Source organism: Rattus norvegicus, chromosome 1 (genome assembly GCF_036323735.1).
Source record: "Rattus norvegicus strain BN/NHsdMcwi chromosome 1, GRCr8, whole genome shotgun sequence".
Taxonomy (NCBI): domain Eukaryota; kingdom Metazoa; phylum Chordata; class Mammalia; order Rodentia; family Muridae; genus Rattus; species Rattus norvegicus.
This window is the reverse complement of record NC_086019.1, coordinates 247,791,522-247,798,748: the sequence shown is the minus strand read 5'-3', so window position 1 is coordinate 247,798,748 and position 7,227 is coordinate 247,791,522. Positions and strand designations below refer to the sequence as shown.

Below are 7,227 nucleotides of genomic sequence, written 5' to 3'. Positions count from 1 at the left end.
TAGGACTTGCTTACTACATTGCCACGTTCTTTATCTGAGAGAGCCTCCATCCAACACTGTTTCCTCCATGTATGATGACTTCATACATATCTCTACTCTTTCAAGTCATCCTTCTACTGACAGATGAATGGATAATTAATGTATTACATAGAGACAATTGAATATGATTTCAGCTTTAAAAGGGCAGAAAGGTCTAATGTGATGGTTCAGAGGGTAAGCCTGAGAACAAACCCCAGGCCCCATGTGGTAGAAGGGGAGAACCAAATTCCACAAGTTGTCTTCTGACTTCTATATGTCAACTGTTGCATATAAGCACCCCAGAAACACACACACACACACACACACACACACACACACACACACACAAAGACACACATACACACACTAAATAAATAAATAAATGTGAATAAATAAATATAAGTGAATAAATAAATAAATCTGACTGAAATTTTTAAGGAAAGGTATTCTGAGGTATACTTCAGCATGAATAGATGAAGTACTAAGAGAAAAATCCCATCAAAAAGAAGAAAGAGAAAATTAGCTTTCCAGTCTCCATCTGTGCCCAGACCATAGACCTTGGACACAAAGTCTGCCCCAAAGAGGGAGATGGGATAGCAAAACAAATAAAAAAGCAGTGCATGCTGACAGGAACCTGATATAATTGTCCCCTCAGAGTCTCTGCCTGTGCCTGACAAATACAGAGGTAGATGCTCACAGCCAACAATTGAGCTGAAAATGGGATCCCCAGTGGAGGCTTTAGAGTAATGGCTAAAGGACATGAAGGGTTTTGAAACCCCATAAGAAAAACAATAGTATACACACCCCTCCTCAAAGGTTCTAGGGACTAAACCACGATCCAAAGAATCCACAGGGATGGACCTATGGTTTCAGTCGCATATGTAGCAAATAACTGACTTGTTGAGTGTCAATAGGAGAGGATCTTGGCCTTGTTAAGGCTCCATGCCCCAGTGGAGGAGAATGTCAGGGCAGGTAAGGAGGATGGATTTGGTGGGTAGGTGTGGGAGTACCCTCTTTGTATAAGTCATGGTCTTCCCCTTTGGCTAGGAGGATTGGTGATAGACTATGTCGAATGAATACCATTTTAAAATTTCTGGCTCAGTACATTGCCTTGATTTTTTTAATGTTGGTTCTAATTTTGTGCTGAAACGTGGGTAACTGGAGTTAGCTGGATGTGTACAAATGTGGGCCTGTGAAAGCCCAAGAACCCTTGAACTTCAGTTCCGTGAACTAAGCAGAGGACAGACATTTGGGCCAGGGACTGAGGTTCTAAGGACCTTTTACTACCAGGGTTAGGTGATATGAAAACGGCAGAGGGCCGACTAGGGCCTCCAGTTATATAGAGCCTTTACCTTGGAGATTCTTGAAGCTAGGAGACCAAAGGAATTTAATTTTTTACATATCAGGCATGATTACTATGAAGAGTTCATATACTTCATCATAGTTTTAATCAGTTCTTACTTTATATGTTTGACACTATTATCTCAGCACACAAGCACACTGTATCTTGTGTTTAGGTTTGCCACAAGACGGGGCTTTGCCTTGGAGTATTTTTACATCACCACTAGAGGGTGATATAATCCAAGAACACAGGTGGTGTGTTTTTAGCATGAACTGGATTACAGTGATAGAGCAGAGGGGCATCTTGGAAACTCAGGCTGTATGGCAATAAAAGAAAAAAAAAAAGAGCAAGGGTTGACTTTTTTATTAACTTGTTGAAAATGTGGCTTCTTCTTTTGCATCTGATGTCATGTGGCCCAGGTGGGCAGAACAAGCCAGAGACAATCCCAAGCCCAGTGTCACTGGGCCTGGGCAGTCAGGACACCTCCAAGATTACCATGCCCAGTCCCATGAGGCTGAGTTTGTCAAAGCAAACCTTAGAGGATCCCCAGCCTGGCGATATGTGGCATGGGTGTGGCAGAGAACTGATGAGACATTCTTAGACACCCAGATACCATGGGTATCACTAAGTTGAGCAAGTAATTGGTGGAGAGATAGAAGAAAAAGAGAAGTAGAAGGATGTGTGCACAAGGAAGAGAGTTGTAACTGGACACTTGAAAGTAGTGAGGAGCATCCTGATATGAATAGAGAGTAATGCTGCCTAAGGCCATTGTGAAGTCCTGGTCTATGCTGCCACCAAAGGCCATGTCTGGGTTCATGGCTCCAAGACAGTAGGAGTCTGTTGTAAGCACAGGATGTCCCTGGTCTCTTCTGCCATTTGGGTCCATGTTGATGTCTGAGGGCTGTGCAGAGATGGCTTCATTCTTTGCCTGTGCCTTGTGGAAGAGCTGGCTCCACAGCTCTCCAGCTGCAGCACTCTAAGAGCAGGTTTTGTACCTCATCCAACAAGTACAGTAGAGCTGGTTCTGACTGCTTGTGTCAGCCCTCAATGTGTGAGAGTGGGAAAGCTGGCCCTGCCATTTTCCTAACATGAGGAAATGGAGTGGGCACTGGAGAAATGCCCTCTCCACCTGCTACAGTTGAAGGAAATGGATGTATGATCATGGAAGAGCTAGTTCACCCAACCTTAGCTGCAGCACCAGTAGAGAGGCCCTGCATCTTACCTAGGCAGCACAGTAGAGATAGCACTGATGGCAATGACATGGATGAGCCAACTTTTACATTATGAAAGTGTGAGAGCTGGCCATGTCCCTTGTTGACTACAGCATTGGGTGAGCTAGCTGAGATGATGCTGAAGATCTTGCCCTGGTGGTGTGGTGCAGGAGATCTGATGGAATGACCAACTTACCTACCACCTAGTCCCAAATACTGGGCTTTTAATTGGCCCACCCAAATATCTACCTTATGTATGAACTGCTGAAGTGAATGAAAAAGCAACCCCTGTAGAGAGAAAGATATAGGATCTCTATGAAAAATGACAAGAACAGGATATCTGAGAAGAGTTCCTGTGCATATCCCCTATTGATGGTGTAGCAGAAGCCACAGGGTTTCACCTAGACCAATGCCTCATTGCAGTAAGCATTTGTAAGTAAGGATATGTGGGAAAAAGGGGAGCACTGTGAGTCACATTGTGGGAAACTAGTTTCCATAATAGAATTTTTTATTTTAGTTTTTAATTTTTTACATATTCACTTTACATCCAACTCACTTTCCTGCTCCTGGTCACTCCTTTCCACAATCCTTCTCCAATACCCTCTTTTCTGGATTTCTCCTCAACCTGCCTTTTCAAGTCTCAGAGAGGATAGGTGCTTCCTTTCCCACTGAGGTCTGACAAGGCAGCCCAGCTGTAAGTCCATATCCCAACTGCTGGCAACAGTTTTTGGGATAGGTTCCTTTCTAGTTGTTCAGGACTCACATGAAGACCAAACTGCACATCTGCTACATATGAGGGAGGAAGCCTAGGTCCAGCCTGCATATATTCTTTGGTTGGTGGGTCCATCTCTGAGAACCCCAAGGGTCCAGATTAGTAGATTCTGTTTGTCTTACTGTGGAGTTCTAATCTCATTAAGAGCTACAATCCTGTCTCTTCTTCTTCCCTAAGAGTTCCCAAGCTCCATCTACTGTTTGGCTGTGGCTGTCTGTTTCTGTCTGAGTCAGTTGGTGGATAGATCCTATCAGAGGACAGCCATGTTAGACTCCTGTCTGCAAGCATAACAAAGTATCAGTAATAGTATCAGGATTTGGTGACCATCCATGCAATAGTGCTAAAGTTTGGCTGTTATTGATTAGCTGTTTTCTCAGTCTCTGCTCCATTCACAATCCATACATTTTTTGTAGACAGAATAAGTTTTGAATCAAAAACTTTGTGAGTTTATTGGTCCCCCTATCTCTCAACCTAGGTTTCTGCCCGGCAACAGGAGGCAGATGCTCCAGGCTTAATATCCCTGAACCTGTGAGTCACAACTAAGGACACATCCATTGATCCTTGGGTGCCTTCCCTATCTCAGGTCTTGCACAGACACAGTAACTGTGATGGGACCAGTTATAATTGTAATGGGCCCTCAGATATTAGCACAATTGATTTCATGATGGCTGTACCGCTGAGACCATAAAACTCAGCACATAGACAATACTACTTGTCAAAATGAGAACAAACAAACAAATCAACAACACATCACCCCAATACAAAAACAAAAACAAAAACAAAATAACCAAACAAACAAAAAACCCGAAAATCCCTAAAAGAACTTAGTCATCAAAATATAGTTCTGAGAAAATCTCTACATGTATTTACTTTGCTTATTTTTGCTTCTGCAGTTCTGCTTCTGGCTAACCATTGTTAACTGAAGTATGCCAACATAAAAATGTCTTTTTGTGTGTGTGCTTAACACACAATATGAGAAAGGCATAGGGCTACACTGGTATCCAGAACACTAGTAATACCAGCTGGCTAATAGACTATTGGCTTACACATATGTCCGAGCAATCTTCCTCGGTGGGTACCCTTCAAAAATAATCTTTTATGTTACAACTTGTTACCCACATCCCATATTTTCCTCTCTTCTATAAAGACAATTACTCTCATGGACCTTCCTGATATTGAGGGAGCAATAATATGGACCTATGGAAATGAATACTGTAAGTTGGACCACATCCTAAATCCATAGCTCAGAAAAGTTCTGAGACCAGCTCAGCAAAGAGTAAGACCAAGGTCATACTGATGATATACTGATACGTCTGAGGGTGCTGTGTAGCTCAAGATTTTAACAGTCACCCACAATGATTCTGGTAGGAAATGAAACAGGTTAGGACGTATGTCTATAACTATTCCATAGACTCTGTCCTTCTCAGCTAGTACTCTGGGCATTGAGGCCCTTAGAATCTCACCAATTTAAGATTTAACCAACTTTAAATTTTAGTCTAGCTTTTGTCTAATAAATGGAATTTGTTTCTTTTAGATTTTACGTCAACATGAGCCAGGTAACAAATTCTGCTTACCTTGCAAAGACAACAGGGCAAGATGACTTTGGATTACCAGATGTCTAAAAATAATTAAGGTCATACCCTTTCGATCTCCATGTCAGAAAATGATGATTGAATCATTAACTGGTTTCAAAGCATCATTAAGTTCAAACTTTTCTGATCTCTATGTCAAATATGATGATCTACTTATTAACTAAATTCATGTCTGTTTGGATAGGACTGAATAAGGTTGATATTGAATCAGAGTACACTGTCAGTAAAGGCTGGTGAATGCAATAGAACCAAATGTCTATCTGGAGGAAAAAAGGGCAAGGTAAGAACTCAAAACCTGGCTCAACTAACTATATTCTCTGTCTGCCTACCAAAGGACAGAATCTACAAGTCTCAGCTTTAATGCTCAGTAGAAATAGCTTTGGCTTAGACAAAGAAAGTAGAGAAAATCAGAAGAAATACTGAATTGAGAATTTTAAGAAAATCCACAGAATTTATGTAATATGATTTATGAAATACTGTAAAGCAGTATTTTTTTTTAAAAGATGTTTTTTGCTTGCTTTGGCAGCACATATACAAAAATTGGAATGATACAGATTGGCATGACCCCTGTGCAAGGATGACATGCAAATTCGTGAAGCATTCCATATTTTAACAAGTAGAAGCCCATAAAGAGGAAACACAAAAAAATTCCTAAAAGAATTGCAGGAAAACACAACTAAACAGGTGTACAAATTGAACAAAACTGTCCAGAATTTAAAAAAGGAAATAGAAAGAATAAAGAAAGCACATAGTGAGACAACTCTGGAAAAAGAAAACCTGAGGAAGAGACAAGTCATAGATATAAGCATCACCAACAGAATACAAGAAATAGAAGAGAGAATCTCAGGGGCAGAAGATACTATAGAAAACATTTATACAATTGTCAGAGATAATGTAAAATGCAAAATGCTCTTACCCCAAAACATCCAGGAAATTCAGGATGTTATGAGAAGGTCAAACATGAGGATAATAGGTATGGAAGACAGGGAAGATTCCCAAATTAAAGGGCCAGTAATTATATTCGACAAAATTATAGAAGAAAACTTCCTTAACCTAAAGAAAGAGATGCGCGAAAACATACAAGAAGCCTATAGAAATCTCAATAGATTGGACCAGAAGAGAAATTCCTCCCGTCACATAATAGTTAAAATAACAAATGCGCAAACAAAGAAAGAATATTAAAAGAAGAAAGGGATACCTCGGCCCACATCCCTGGTCCAAGGGGAAACTGCACAGTGTCTCTGGACATGGGGACATAGGAACAGATGGTCAGTGGTAGCTGCAGTTCTGGTCTGCCTCCAGGACCAAACTGAACTACCACACATCGCCCTGCACCCAAATCACATGGGGGAGAGAGCTGGACCCGCATAAGTGTGGATACGCCTGGGAAGTCAGAGAAAATTATCCTCTGCCCATAGTCCAGACATAAGAGAGAATCACATAGTGCCAACTGTGCCCTCTGTGAGCAAGGAACTACATGAGCAATCAGGGGCAGGACCCTTTGATTCCTGCCCATGTCTAGAGCTGGAAGACAGTCTCCAGAAGTGCCAAAACACCTGAAATCAGAGCACCTATTCTCAGGAAAGGATGAAAGAAAACAGGAAAACAGTTCTACAGGAGTGCTGACACAAAGGCCTACAGAAGGGTCAAGTAACTCTCAGAAACAGCAAGACAAGCAAACACCAGAGACAACCCAATGGCTAGAGGCAAGCACAGGAACCCAAGCAACAGAAACCAAGACTACTTGGCATCCATCGGAGTCCAGATCTCTCACCAACAAAAATACTGTATATCCAAACACACAAGAAAAGCAAGATTTAGATTTAAAATCACATTTTTGATAATGATGAAGGAGGACTTTAAGAAAGAAATAAAGAACTTCCTTAGAGAAATGCAAAAAATACAAGTAAACAAGTAGAAGCCCTTAGAGAAGAAACACAAAAATCCCTGAAAGAATTACAGGAAAACACAACAAAACAGGTGAAGGAATTGAAAAAGGGAAATAGAAACAATAAAGAAAGCACAAAGGGAGACAACCCTGGATATAGAAAACCAAATGAAGAGGCAAGGATCCATAGATACAAGCATCACCAACAGAATACAAGAGATAGAAGAGAGAATCTCAGGAGCAGAAGATACTATAGAAAACATTGACACAACTGTCAAAGATAATGTAAAACACAAAAAGATCCTAGCCCAAAACATAGAGGAAATCCAGGACACAATGAGAAGATCAAACCTAAGGATAATATGTATAGAAGAGAGGGAAAACTCCCAACATAAATGGCCAGT

The 7,227-nt window shown here is 41.0% G+C and overlaps 1 pseudogene; it reads left to right on the top strand.

Annotated features, from left to right (window-relative positions):
• Positions 1 to 5,449: 5,449 nt before the first annotated feature.
• On the top strand, positions 5,450 to 5,547 carry LOC120100177 (U6 spliceosomal RNA; annotated as a pseudogene).
• Positions 5,548 to 7,227: the final 1,680 nt, after the last annotated feature.